This window comes from Bacillus rossius (assembly GCF_032445375.1).
Source record: "Bacillus rossius redtenbacheri isolate Brsri chromosome 4 unlocalized genomic scaffold, Brsri_v3 Brsri_v3_scf4_1, whole genome shotgun sequence".
Classification (NCBI taxonomy): domain Eukaryota; kingdom Metazoa; phylum Arthropoda; class Insecta; order Phasmatodea; family Bacillidae; genus Bacillus; species Bacillus rossius.
Window position 1 is genome coordinate 19862257 of NW_026962010.1, and position 15761 is coordinate 19878017.

Sequence of the window (15761 nt, forward strand, 5' to 3'; positions counted from 1 at the left end):
TACAAAAACAAATTCTGGATTAAAGAAAAATACATACACATCAAACGAATCTATACAACTAAAAATGAAACCACATAGCAAAAATGGAAACCATACAACGAAAATGGAAACTATAAAACAAAAAATGGAAACTATAAAACAAAAAATGGAAACTATAAAACAAAAAAACGGAAAATATACAACAGAAATGGAAACAATACAACAAAAATTGAGACTATACAAAAGATTGAAACTATACAACAAAAAAAACTGAAACTATACAACAAATTGAAACAGCAACACCCAAACTATTTGCAGAAAAAAATTATTCGTCGTCTCCTATATAGCCGTGGGGGATTGTGCGGATACCATCCTCGCAGATACGTCGCTTATCATCCTCCCACGTGATGGCCAGCTTATTACTATACTCACTATACAGCACATGCTGTCTCGACCGTATGGCTCTAACGCCTGCCCTCCTTGTGCGGTGGTCTTGCAGGGCATCCAGGTAGTCACCGAATGTGATGCGGTTTTTGACCACACAACGCTGGATGCCCTTGGCCTTTTTCTCGACCTTGCCACCGCACTTGTAGGCATAGAGTTTGGCCCGTAGACTGACAAACTCGCTCATTACTTCTCCTCCACACTCGTCCTTGAATTTGCCAACAACCTTTTTGTTGACTGGGGAGAAGCAAGGGTGGTCGGAAGGGTAGCAGCTTGTGTCGAACTTCGCCATTAATGTGAAGTCGGCTTTGAGGTCATGGTAGAAGTCCTGTGTATGGATCTCGTAGACAAAACTGTCGGTGTCCATGTATGCTAGATGAATATTATCATTGTATCGGGGTTTCATAGTATTGTAGTGGAAGTCGTACATGAGTGTTTTGGAAAGGTCGAGTACTGCTAGTCCGGCATAGATCGGTTTGTCAAAAATGATGGTCTCATGGTTCAGGTGGACAAGCGTTAAATTCGGTTCATACATCGTGCGGTCCTTGAAGGATGGGCGACACACCAGTTTCTTAAATCTCTTCTCGGAGCACACCAGCTCCATTTTGAGCCTCCGCCTCTTGTTCTCCATAAGTTTCCCGAACGTGGAGTTCACAGCCAACTTAAAGAACTCCTTCTCGAACTCGTTGGCTGCTGCTTTGCGTTTGTTGGTGTTGAGCTGAATATACGGCTCCAACCATGCCGACTGCTCAAACTGAAGGACTCTGTGTATCTTAGTAACCATCAACCCGTGTGATACTGCTTGCTGGAGGTTTCTGTAGTGTACAATGTAATGTTCCTTATTTTCCAGCGTTGTCATGAGTTTCGATTGCTTTGAGCCAGGCGGACATTGATTCACAGGAAGAAACGGCAGGTCTTTGTGACTTTCATAGAGCTCGGGAGGGTACTCCACATCACACTCGATAATGTACCCGATAGGAGAATCATCCGGTACAGACATAACATCAATGGATGTGTCTGACCATTTGAAATGACGAATGGGGAGCGGCAGAGACATTGCCCACCCATACAAATTATTGGCATCAATGTACTCCAGATAGGTGGATGGCTTGGATGCATCATATGTCTCAGGCACGTAGGTGTTATTAGCCACACAATGCCTCTTGATGCTTTGCGCTACACCACCGCGAATACCTGCTTCCACAAACATGTACATGTCATAATCTGTCAGAAGCTCGAGTTTTACACCTGTGGTACGAAGCATCGCGTCGAAAGCGAATCCTGGACAAGAAATGTAGTGCGAGGGGTCTAGACTGTACGTGTCCAAGCAAAGACTGCGAAAATTCTCGAACACATCCGTCAGGATCAGGACATCTGTCTTTAGGTACAAGTCAGCGTACTCCCCCAAAGTAGCACACTGAAACTTGTCCCAGACTTTCCCTGCATGAGCATACTCCATCTCTGAAATCCCTGAATCAGTCAGACTATTGTAGAAATCATCGATAGGTGGAAGACAAGTATCGTCTAGTCGAACAAAAGAATCTACAAAATCGTATGGGAATACTCCTTTGCGGGTAACCAATTCCAGCTCATCAGGAGCGAAAAACTCAGCAGTACTGACAAACTTGTCTGCAGGCAAGAACTCAGCGAGCGAAGCGAGACCACGACTCATGAAGCGGAACGTATCTACAAACTGAATGCTGAACTTATCATGTAACTTCTTAGAAAAAGTTATCAGCTTCTCCTCTGAATTCGGAATTATGAAAATTTCTTTAGTGTCGTACCCTAACTTCCTGATAATGAAGTTCTGGTCGTAGGCCAGGTTGTGGAAGAACACAATCAACTTTTTTGGTCTGCGCCTGAGAAGGTTGCAGTCATTACATGCAGGCCCAATAAATTCGCCGGTGAAGTGATTATGATCACGGACTTTCTTTGAATTTCCCCCGAACTTTCCTCCACAGTAGCAACAACATCTTGCTTGCAGAAAAGCGGTGTTTTGAGCATGCGTGAGCGGAGTCATTGGAACAGATGTGGAAAAGATTTTCTGGACATCATGTCCAATTTCCACAATGCGAGAAATGAACTTATCCTCTGCGTCACAACCACGATACACTTCAGGCTGTGAAGGAAGTGAAGAAGTGAGGTGTGCAGGGATGATGGTGTTATCCACTTTCATGTAAATGCAGTAGCTATATGCCTTATGCTTTTGATACTGCAGCGTGTATGGCTCATCAGGATTCGGGTGACATGTATGGATTTTCTCTAGAATAGCCTCAAAGTCGCAATATACCACGATAGGCATCTTATCAGCATGATGGAAGTTTTTGAACTTCAGAACAGGAGGCTGACCATTTTCATCAACTTGAGGCATTTCCATCCTAACAGCAGCATGCTGTTTGCAGAGCTCACTGTGTTTTTCCAAACACCGAAGACCCGTGAGTCCTGTAACCCTATCCCGATCATCGTAATGCTTAAAGCATCTTTTGCAAACATGAATAGCCTCAGTGTGTGTAGTGAGTTGGGAGCGAACCAGGGCAGAAAAATTTTTAATGAATGTGAAATGGGACGAATTGTCATTGACCAAGAGCAGCAGATCGAAATGATGTTCTTTCTCTTCAGGAGCGACTCGTGCAGGAACAACATTCAGGTTCTCGTCGATACTGTAAATGTTGATGGAGACTCCGGGGTTCTGTTTTTCAAACAGCGGTATTTGCTTGATTGGAGTAGGGAAGTCAATGTTGCTGAAGTTGAACTTCCCCTCCAGGTCACGGTAGCGCTGGTTGACACGTTCAGGATTCCATCCTTCCACGTACTTAACAAGAATTGACCACTTGAAGCACATGTGATCTTCGAGGTTTTGCGGATTTATCACTGCGAATTTGTCTTTGATGGAAGTAGGTAATTCTATGTAGGAACTGGCACGGAGTGGATCAAGCTTGTTTATTCGGAGTTGAAGTCGCTTAACGGCCGACAAAGTCCATCCGGACCCCTTTCCCATGTAGTCTTCCTCCTCCTTGCAGATCTTGGAGATGGACTCGGTAACTGCCTCATCCACCTCGTGAACTGCGTAGAGGGGTACATTAATGGTTTTGAAGGCCCTCTTGTCTTCACAGGCATCTACTGGTTTTTCGTAGTCGCACTCAAGAACGACATTAAACTTCAGCGGTCCATTCTCTTCAATCTCCTCCTCAAGTTGGCTTATTATTTTTGCCTTGATGGAGTCCAGGTACGTACAAATGTCCTTGGCAGAACTTGACGTATTTACAGCAACGTAAGTCTTCAAGTTGCCCTTGAATCCCACTTCGGCGGTGATGAAGCCATGGGTATTGGCCAAACCCGCGCCGGTCACCACCTTTGTTCGGCTGGTCGATGGTTTAGGCAGTACTGCTGGCTTAACTGCTGCCATCCTCTGCTTCTTTGTTGGAGGCGGAGCAGGCCCCTTGCACATCTTAATGTGGTTGCGAAGAGTGTCAGCCCTGACGAACTCCTTAGCGCAGTTCGTGCAGGAATGCACTATGCGGTTAGGGTTGAGGCCACAAGCCGACTTCTCATGTAGTCTGGCGACATCAGCACGGGCGAAGGCCTTATAGCAGAAACTGCACCGCACGCCTGATGTCGTGGTGACAGCACCAGTGCATGATACAAGGTGCTGCTGCATCTTGTCGCTGCGTGCGACCATCTTCCCACACAGGTGGCACTGCTGGAAGTCACGAAGCTGATTCTCAGCACACTGTCGCTCGTGCCGGTAGCGGTTGTTGCCTGCCGTGAAGGTAGCAGGACAGAAACGGCATTTCTGCATGGTAGACGACATCTCGACAATCGGTAGACTGGTCTCGACGTACGGAACACGCGAAGGAAGCTCGACGTACGGAGAACTGTAACAAAATAATTAAGAATACAATCTTGCTAGATGTTAACACGAAAACAAACATAACCTCAAAAACTCTAGCCCTCAAGCTTACTAACCTAAACTGATAGCGATGTTACTAAATAAAAAAAGTTTCAAACATAACCTCAAAACTCTAGCCGTCAAGCTTACTAACCTAAACTGATAGCAATGTAACTAAATAAAAAAAGTTGCAAACATACCCTCAAAACTCTAGTCCTCAAGCTTACTAGCCTAAACTGTTAGCAATTTTACTAAATAAAAAAGTTACAAACATAACCTCAAAGCTACTCCTTCATGTACAATCCTAAAAAATGGTAGAATATTTAAAGTACTGATTAAAGTTAAAGCTGAAAAATTATTCAATGTTAACTAAACATATTCAAAACTAGTCTAATGCACAACCTAACAATGCTAGAATATTTAAAGTGCTGTTAAAAGTTTAAGCTAAACAATTCCTGGTTACCCACACATAAGTTTAAGTCCAAGTCCTGCTGACATACACTAAAGTTCAAGTACAGAGAAGTAGTTAGCTGAAAAATATTACTGATAGCTTATACAAAAGTTCAAGTACAGAGAAGTAGTTAGCTGAAAAATATTCCTGCTAGCTTATACAAAAGTTTAAGTACAGAGAAACAGTTAGTCGAAAATCCAAAGCTGAAAAAAATATTCCTGCTAGCATACATAAAAGTTAAAGTATACAGAAAAAATTAGCTAATAACCTAAAAGAAGTTTAAGCTGATAACCTACAAAAAAGTTTAAGCTGAGAAACATATCGAAACATGTAGCATACCTCAGAAAATGGTGCAGTGGAGCTGTAGAAGGCGATGTAGCGTTGGCGGTAGGAATCGTGGTAGCAGCGAAACTCACACACGAACTAACTCACTCAAACTCCAAACTCACAATGAAGCTCCGACCCTCTAATCCTGTCCTTTTATAGTCGCGGACCTCCCAATACAGCCAATAGGAACAGAGTATTTTTACCGAACCTACCAATAGGAATGTAGTATGTGGAGGGGAAGTACCTTTGTCTTCGGAAAAACCCAGCATGACTCATGCGCAGGTCGTGGCAGGTCTATGAGAGGTGTGGAGCAGATACCCTACCACTGGTGAGTCGGGTAAAACCACTAATGACATAGGTGATAAGGCGGCGAGGCACTGCATGCATCGTGACTCATCACTCAGGAATGTCGTCTCGCAGTGCTGAGGGGGGCCCGAACAATATACGTGACAGTGCATGTCGTAGCAGGTCCATTAGTCCGCGACTTTGTGGCGCCATGAGGTGCTCAGGAATGTCTGAGCCTGCCACAAACAGCTCGTCAACAGTCCAAGCACTCGAGCTGCAGTCATGACGCACATGCTACAAAAGGTCTGCGACTTTGTGGCGCCAGCTGACACTCGAGCAGCTAAATACTCATTATAGATATGTAAGGAAATAAATAAATCAGGTAAGTTTAATACATTTATTAAAAGTAAGAACACATTACAAAACTAAAACATTAAAAATTTATTCTACATTTATTATCTCCGACATACTTTTTAAAATCTTTTGCATTTCATTGCGTACAATCCGTTGAACATCCGCAGTATGCAGGGCTGCTGGTTCGAGACCGAAGAAAGTACTTGTAGTTTTCAAATTGTTTTTAGCAGGCTTGCGAGGATTTTTTTCTTTCTGGTACACTTTTCGCACGTTGGAAATTTGTTCTTTCGTGGTTTGAATACCAATTTCACTCGTAGTAATACAGTTTGTTGCAGGATTGTAGAATTGTATAGTAGCACATTCAGGTGAATGAAGAGGTAGTCTTTCTTGATTCTTGGCGAACTCAATTACTTGATCGATAGAACTCGGTAGTACAGTTTTTTCCCTCATGTAAAACACGGGGCACTGTCCGTAAATTTGACAGCTAACAATATTTTGACAATGTTCGTATGAATTCAAGTCATCGGAAACTATAGTATGAAATAGTCCGTCACATGTCTCCGTATAGCTTTTTAAGTCCCCGCCATTCCAGTAAGAGTAGCTTACCTGGGATAAAGCTTGTTTCACACTGACGTACGGATTAGCAGGATGAAACGTCTGCATTCTGAGGCTTCCAAACTCGTACTGACCGGCTTTTTACATATACTACCGATCGGCTTTTACATATAACCGGTTAAAACCTGTCTGTATGACTCATCGCTTAAAAATATATGCAAACAGTCGGCGAATGCATTCACAGAAACCATGATAGTGGTGATGACAGTTACAATCACAATTAATTTCTGTAGAACTTGTTTCTGTATTAGGTACATTATCTAAAGTATTAATATTAAAAACAGGACATTTTGAAGAATCACACGTTTTAGTTTCAAATATTTTTATTACCGATTTCTCTCCATGTAAATAACCAACATGACAACCATCTTTACACTGTTCGGAGAACACAACATATCCGTCCGAACTATAAGTAATGGTTTTATGACCCTTTAATAAAATCACATAATCCATGTCCTCACTGTAGCGCAACATTTTACGTACTGAGACATTATTATGTAATACACATTATTTTAAATAATTTCATGTAGTTTCTTGCACCATCCACGACTGTGCGGTGTTGAAGGTGTGTCTTGTTCAGGCCTGTCATTGTCGAAACACTCGGTGCACGGCAGGCAATCCACTATGTCCGGATCATTTTTCAAATTTGTAGACAAGTAGTCGAATACCCACTTTATTTGATTGGCTGCATACACCAGCAAAAATTCTTTAGGTAAGTAGGGTAGTTCTTCTGTCTTGTCGAGTTCAGTAAGCATACCACACTTTCCAAATGCTAGAATGGCAGACATTGTTTTTTCGTAGCACATTTTTTGTCGTTGCACAATCAGGTTAGTCTGACACATCCATGGAATTGTCGGAACTGGAATCGTCCTCGTTGTCAGAAACAGCCCAAGTCGGCTTATCGGCCAGCCATTCGTCCAAAGCTTTCGAGTTACACTCTGCACACTGCAACCTCTTTTTACGCCGTTGACATTCATGTAATTTATCGGCATATTTCACAACAAGGTATGCAAGTGGCGGGCAGCAAAACTCGCTTTGTAGGTCGACAATATTAACACTATTTACAGTACCTCGACAAATTTTCTGCAGCCAGAACTTCTGTTGACGGTCAGCCGCGTAGATCGTACCACTTAGTAGATTTCTTACAGTGTTACCGATCTTGCGGAATGGAAGTTCACCTTGACACCAGCGAAGCCCATGTTGAGTGCAGGATAGTCGAATGTTGGTTTTCTTGCATCGCTGATGAAGGTAGTTCCAGTCGTATGGTGGCTTAAATGTTTTTACTGTAGTCACACCATCTTTACCCGTAAATGCAAGTTCTTTAATAACGAACCCGTTCTGTGAGTTCAGTCCTTGCACGTTACACGTCATTCTGATACTGACTCATTCGTTTTGAATTCGCTCTCTTATATAACCACGGAACTATTTTTTTTTTGGCACCATTTCCACAGAACCCATGTATTCATCCGCGAGCTTGTTTCAACCTGCCCACAGTATTCTTTTCGAAGTTGTGCAAGCGAGGGACAGTCATACTCCTTCTGAATATCTATTATGTTAATTTCCGGTTTACAGTACTTATTAAACAGGCGTTTTTGTTCGATCCCCGCCACATGTACATCACCAAATAAAATCTTATTGAAATAGTTTTTAATTTCTTCATGTATAATATCGCCATCGTCCCATCTGAGGCCATGAAAATGTTTCGTAAGCCATTGGTTTGTAGACTTCGATTTTTTGTCCAAGTCGTTCCATTCAAATGGAGATTTGAATACACAGGTAATTGAACTTCCGTTGCTGTAAGTTACACTAAGTTCTTTCACTACAATACCAAACTGGGACTGGAAGGCTTGTATGTTACAGCAACGGAAGTTCAATTACCTGTGTATTCAAATCTCCATTTGAATGGAACGACTTGGACAAAAAATCGAAGTCTACAAACCAATGGCTTACGAAACATTTTCATGGCCTCAGATGGGACGATGGCGATATTATACATGAAGAAATTAAAAACTATTTCAATAAGATTTTATTTGGTGATGTACATGTGGCGGGGATCGAACAAAAACGCCTGTTTAATAAGTACTGTAAACCGGAAATTAACATAATAGATATTCAGAAGGAGTATGACTGTCCCTCGCTTGCACAACTTCGAAAAGAATACTGTGGGCAGGTTGAAACAAGCTCGCGGATGAATACATGGGTTCTGTGGAAATGGTGCCAAAAAAAAAATAGTTCCGTGGTTATATAAGAGAGCGAATTCAAAACGAATGAGTCAGTATCAGAATGACGTGTAACGTGCAAGGACTGAACTCACAGAACGGGTTCGTTATTAAAGAACTTGCATTTACGGGTAAAGATGGTGTGACTACAGTAAAAACATTTAAGCCACCATACGACTGGAACTACCTTCATCAGCGATGCAAGAAAACCAACATTCGACTATCCTGCACTCAACATGGGCTTCGCTGGTGTCAAGGTGAACTTCCATTCCGCAAGATCGGTAACACTGTAAGAAATCTACTAAGTGGTACGATCTACGCGGCTGACCGTCAACAGAAGTTCTGGCTGCAGAAAATTTGTCGAGGTACTGTAAATAGTGTTAATATTGTCGACCTACAAAGCGAGTTTTGCTGCCCGCCACTTGCATACCTTGTTGTGAAATATGCCGATAAATTACATGAATGTCAACGGCGTAAAAAGAGGTTGCAGTGTGCAGAGTGTAACTCGAAAGCTTTGGACGAATGGCTGGCCGATAAGCCGACTTGGGCTGTTTCTGACAACGAGGACGATTCCAGTTCCGACAATTCCATGGATGTGTCAGACTAACCTGATTGTGCAACGACAAAAAATGTGCTACGAAAAAACAATGTCTGCCATTCTAGCATTTGGAAAGTGTGGTATGCTTACTGAACTCGACAAGACAGAAGAACTACCCTACTTACCTAAAGAATTTTTGCTGGTGTATGCAGCCAATCAAATAAAGTGGGTATTCGACTACTTGTCTACAAATTTGAAAAATGATCCGGACATAGTGGATTGCCTGCCGTGCACCGAGTGTTTCGACAATGACAGGCCTGAACAAGACACACCTTCAACACCGCACAGTCGTGGATGGTGCAAGAAACTACATGAAATTATTTAAAATAATGTGTATTACATAATAATGTCTCAGTACGTAAAATGTTGCGCTACAGTGAGGACATGGATTATGTGATTTTATTAAAGGGTCATAAAACCATTACTTATAGTTCGGACGGATATGTTGTGTTCTCCGAACAGTGTAAAGATGGTTGTCATGTTGGTTATTTACATGGAGAGAAATCGGTAATAAAAATATTTGAAACTAAAACGTGTGATTCTTCAAAATGTCCTGTTTTTAATATTAATACTTTAGATAATGTACCTAATACAGAAACAAGTTCTACAGAAATTAATTGTGATTGTAACTGTCATCACCACTATCATGGTTTCTGTGAATGCATTCGCCGACTGTTTGCATATATTTTTAAGCGATGAGTCATACAGACAGGTTTTAACCGGTTATATGTAAAAGCCGATCGGTAGTATATGTAAAAAGCCGGTCAGTACGAGTTTGGAAGCCTCAGAATGCAGACGTTTCATCCTGCTAATCCGTACGTCAGTGTGAAACAAGCTTTATCCCAGGTAAGCTACTCTTACTGGAATGGCGGGGACTTAAAAAGCTATACGGAGACATGTGACGGACTATTTCATACTATAGTTTCCGATGACTTGAATTCATACGAACATTGTCAAAATATTGTTAGCTGTCAAATTTACGGACAGTGCCCCGTGTTTTACATGAGGGAAAAAACTGTACTACCGAGTTCTATCGATCAAGTAATTGAGTTCGCCAAGAATCAAGAAAGACTACCTCTTCATTCACCTGAATGTGCTACTATACAATTCTACAATCCTGCAACAAACTGTATTACTACGAGTGAAATTGGTATTCAAACCACGAAAGAACAAATTTCCAACGTGCGAAAAGTGTACCAGAAAGAAAAAAATCCTCGCAAGCCTGCTAAAAACAATTTGAAAACTACAAGTACTTTCTTCGGTCTCGAACCAGCAGCCCTGCATACTGCGGATGTTCAACGGATTGTACGCAATGAAATGCAAAAGATTTTAAAAAGTATGTCGGAGATAATAAATGTAGAATAAATTTTTAATGTTTTAGTTTTGTAATGTGTTCTTACTTTTAATCAATGTATTAAACTTACCTGATTTATTTATTTCCTTACATATCTATAATGAGTATTTAGCTGCTCGAGTGTCAGCTGGCGCCACAAAGTCGCAGACCTTTTGTAGCATGTGCGTCATGACTGCAGCTCGAGTGCTTGGACTGTTGACGAGCTGTTTGTGGCAGGCTCAGACATTCCTGAGCACCTCATGGCGCCACAAAGTCGCGGACTAATGGACCTGCTACGACATGCACTGTCACGTATATTGTTCGGGCCCCCCTCAGCACTGCGAGACGACATTCCTGAGTGATGAGTCACGATGCATGCAGTGCCTCGCCGCCTTATCACCTAGGTCATTAGTGGTTTTACCCGACTCACCAGTGGTAGGGTATCTGCTCCACACCTCTCATAGACCTGCCACGACCTGCGCATGAGTCATGCTGGGTTTTTCCGAAGACAAAGGTACTTCCCCTCCACATACTACATTCCTATTGGTAGGTTCGGTAAAAATACTCTGTTCCTATTGGCTGTATTGGGAGGTCCGCGACTATAAAAGGACAGGATTAGAGGGTCGGAGCTTCATTGTGAGTTTGGAGTTTGAGTGAGTTAGTTCGTGTGTGAGTTTCGCTGCTACCACGATTCCTACCGCCAACGCTACATCGCCTTCTACAGCTCCACTGCACCATTTTCTGAGGTATGCTACATGTTTCGATATGTTTCTCAGCTTAAACTTTTTTGTAGGTTATCAGCTTAAACTTCTTTTAGGTTATTAGCTAATTTTTTCTGTATACTTTAACTTTTATGTATGCTAGCAGGAATATTTTTTTCAGCTTTGGATTTTCGACTAACTGTTTCTCTGTACTTAAACTTTTGTATAAGCTAGCAGGAATATTTTTCAGCTAACTACTTCTCTGTACTTGAACTTTTGTATAAGCTATCAGTAATATTTTTCAGCTAACTACTTCTCTGTACTTGAACTTTAGTGTATGTCAGCAGGACTTGGACTTAAACTTATGTGTGGGTAACCAGGAATTGTTTAGCTTAAACTTTTAACAGCACTTTAAATATTCTAGCATTGTTAGGTTGTGCATTAGACTAGTTTTGAATATGTTTAGTTAACATTGAATAATTTTTCAGCTTTAACTTTAATCAGTACTTTAAATATTCTACCATTTTTTAGGATTGTACATGAAGGAGTAGCTTTGAGGTTATGTTTGTAACTTTTTTATTTAGTAAAATTGCTAACAGTTTAGGCTAGTAAGCTTGAGGACTAGAGTTTTGAGGGTATGTTTGCAACTTTTTTTATTTAGTTACATTGCTATCAGTTTAGGTTAGTAAGCTTGACGGCTAGAGTTTTGAGGTTATGTTTGAAACTTTTTTTATTTAGTAACATCGCTATCAGTTTAGGTTAGTAAGCTTGAGGGCTAGAGTTTTTGAGGTTATGTTTGTTTTCGTGTTAACATCTAGCAAGATTGTATTCTTAATTATTTTGTTACAGTTCTCCGTACGTCGAGCTTCCTTCGCGTGTTCCGTACGTCGAGACCAGTCTACCGATTGTCGAGATGTCGTCTACCATGCAGAAATGCCGTTTCTGTCCTGCTACCTTCACGGCAGGCAACAACCGCTACCGGCACGAGCGACAGTGTGCTGAGAATCAGCTTCGTGACTTCCAGCAGTGCCACCTGTGTGGGAAGATGGTCGCACGCAGCGACAAGATGCAGCAGCACCTTGTATCATGCACTGGTGCTGTCACCACGACATCAGGCGTGCGGTGCAGTTTCTGCTATAAGGCCTTCGCCCGTGCTGATGTCGCCAGACTACATGAGAAGTCGGCTTGTGGCCTCAACCCTAACCGCATAGTGCATTCCTGCACGAACTGCGCTAAGGAGTTCGTCAGGGCTGACACTCTTCGCAACCACATTAAGATGTGCAAGGGGCCTGCTCCGCCTCCAACAAAGAAGCAGAGGATGGCAGCAGTTAAGCCAGCAGTACTGCCTAAACCATCGACCAGCCGAACAAAGGTGGTGACCGGCGCGGGTTTGGCCAATACCCATGGCTTCATCACCGCCGAAGTGGGATTCAAGGGCAACTTGAAGACTTACGTTGCTGTAAATACGTCAAGTTCTGCCAAGGACATTTGTACGTACCTGGACTCCATCAAGGCAAAAATAATAAGCCAACTTGAGGAGGAGATTGAAGAGAATGGACCGCTGAAGTTTAATGTCGTTCTTGAGTGCGACTACGAAAAACCAGTAGATGCCTGTGAAGACAAGAGGGCCTTCAAAACCATTAATGTACCCCTCTACGCAGTTCACGAGGTGGATGAGGCAGTTACCGAGTCCATCTCCAAGATCTGCAAGGAGGAGGAAGACTACATGGGAAAGGGGTCCGGATGGACTTTGTCGGCCGTTAAGCGACTTCAACTCCGAATAAACAAGCTTGATCCACTCCGTGCCAGTTCCTACATAGAATTACCTACTTCCATCAAAGACAAATTCGCAGTGATAAATCCGCAAAACCTCGAAGATCACATGTGCTTCAAGTGGTCAATTCTTGTTAAGTACGTGGAAGGATGGAATCCTGAACGTGTCAACCAGCGCTACCGTGACCTGGAGGGGAAGTTCAACTTCAGCAACATTGACTTCCCTACTCCAATCAAGCAAATACCGCTGTTTGAAAAACAGAACCCCGGAGTCTCCATCAACATTTACAGTATCGACGAGAACCTGAATGTTGTTCCTGCACGAGTCGCTCCTGAAGAGAAAGAACATCATTTCGATCTGCTGCTCTTGGTCAATGACAATTCGTCCCATTTCACATTCATTAAAAATTTTTCTGCCCTGGTTCGCTCCCAACTCACTACACACACTGAGGCTATTCATGTTTGCAAAAGATGCTTTAAGCATTACGATGATCGGGATAGGGTTACAGGACTCACGGGTCTTCGGTGTTTGGAAAAACACAGTGAGCTCTGCAAACAGCATGCTGCTGTTAGGATGGAAATGCCTCAAGTTGATGAAAATGGTCAGCCTCCTGTTCTGAAGTTCAAAAACTTCCATCATGCTGATAAGATGCCTATCGTGGTATATTGCGACTTTGAGGCTATTCTAGAGAAAATCCATACATGTCACCCGAATCCTGATGAGCCATACACGCTGCAGTATCAAAAGCATAAGGCATATAGCTACTGCATTTACATGAAAGTGGATAACACCATCATCCCTGCACACCTCACTTCTTCACTTCCTTCACAGCCTGAAGTGTATCGTGGTTGTGACGCAGAGGATAAGTTCATTTCTCGCATTGTGGAAATTGGACATGATGTCCAGAAAATCTTTTCCACATCTGTTCCAATGACTCCGCTCACGCATGCTCAAAACACCGCTTTTCTGCAAGCAAGATGTTGTTGCTACTGTGGAGGAAAGTTCGGGGGAAATTCAAAGAAAGTCCGTGATCATAATCACTTCACCGGCGAATTTATTGGGCCTGCATGTAATGACTGCAACCTTCTCAGGCGCAGACCAAAAAAGTTGATTGTGTTCTTCCACAACCTGGCCTACGACCAGAACTTCATTATCAGGAAGTTAGGGTACGACACTAAAGAAATTTTCATAATTCCGAATTCAGAGGAGAAGCTGATAACTTTTTCTAAGAAGTTACATGATAAGTTCAGCATTCAGTTTGTAGATACGTTCCGCTTCATGAGTCGTGGTCTCGCTTCGCTCGCTGAGTTCTTGCCTGCAGACAAGTTTGTCAGTACTGCTGAGTTTTTCGCTCCTGATGAGCTGGAATTGGTTACCCGCAAAGGAGTATTCCCATACGATTTTGTAGATTCTTTTGTTCGACTAGACGATACTTGTCTTCCACCTATCGATGATTTCTACAATAGTCTGACTGATTCAGGGATTTCAGAGATGGAGTATGCTCATGCAGGGAAAGTCTGGGACAAGTTTCAGTGTGCTACTTTGGGGGAGTACGCTGACTTGTACCTAAAGACAGATGTCCTGATCCTGACGGATGTGTTCGAGAATTTTCGCAGTCTTTGCTTGGACACGTACAGTCTAGACCCCTCGCACTACATTTCTTGTCCAGGATTCGCTTTCGACGCGATGCTTCGTACCACAGGTGTAAAACTCGAGCTTCTGACAGATTATGACATGTACATGTTTGTGGAAGCAGGTATTCGCGGTGGTGTAGCGCAAAGCATCAAGAGGCATTGTGTGGCTAATAACACCTACGTGCCTGAGACATATGATGCATCCAAGCCATCCACCTATCTGGAGTACATTGATGCCAATAATTTGTATGGGTGGGCAATGTCTCTGCCGCTCCCCATTCGTCATTTCAAATGGTCAGACACATCCATTGATGTTATGTCTGTACCGGATGATTCTCCTATCGGGTACATTATCGAGTGTGATGTGGAGTACCCTCCCGAGCTCTATGAAAGTCACAAAGACCTGCCGTTTCTTCCTGTGAATCAATGTCCGCCTGGCTCAAAGCAATCGAAACTCATGACAACGCTGGAAAATAAGGAACATTACATTGTACACTACAGAAACCTCCAGCAAGCAGTATCACACGGGTTGATGGTTACTAAGATACACAGAGTCCTTCAGTTTGAGCAGTCGGCATGGTTGGAGCCGTATATTCAGCTCAACACCAACAAACGCAAAGCAGCAGCCAACGAGTTCGAGAAGGAGTTCTTTAAGTTGGCTGTGAACTCCACGTTCGGGAAACTTATGGAGAACAAGAGGCGGAGGCTCAAAATGGAGCTGGTGTGCTCCGAGAAGAGATTTAAGAAACTGGTGTGTCGCCCATCCTTCAAGGACCGCACGATGTATGAACCGAATTTAACGCTTGTCCACCTGAACCATGAGACCATCATTTTTGACAAACCGATCTATGCCGGACTAGCAGTACTCGACCTTTCCAAAACACTCATGTACGACTTCCACTACAATACTATGAAACCCCGATACAATGATAATATTCATCTAGCATACATGGACACCGACAGTTTTGTCTACGAGATCCATACACAGGACTTCTACCATGACCTCAAAGCCGACTTCACATTAATGGCGAAGTTCGACACAAGCTGCTACCCTTCCGACCACCCTTGCTTCTCCCCAGTCAACAAAAAGGTTGTTGGCAAATTCAAGGACGAGTGTGGAGGAGAAGTAATGAGCGAGTTTGTCAGTCTACGGGCCAA

The 15761-nt window shown here is 42.8% G+C and overlaps 1 protein-coding gene across 4 annotated transcripts in view; it reads left to right on the forward strand.

Moving 5' to 3' along the window:
* Positions 1-15761, forward strand: part of LOC134541485 (regulator of G-protein signaling 7) — a 111493-nt gene that overhangs the window by 4866 nt on the left and 90866 nt on the right. The gene's annotated exons all lie outside the window — the stretch shown is intronic.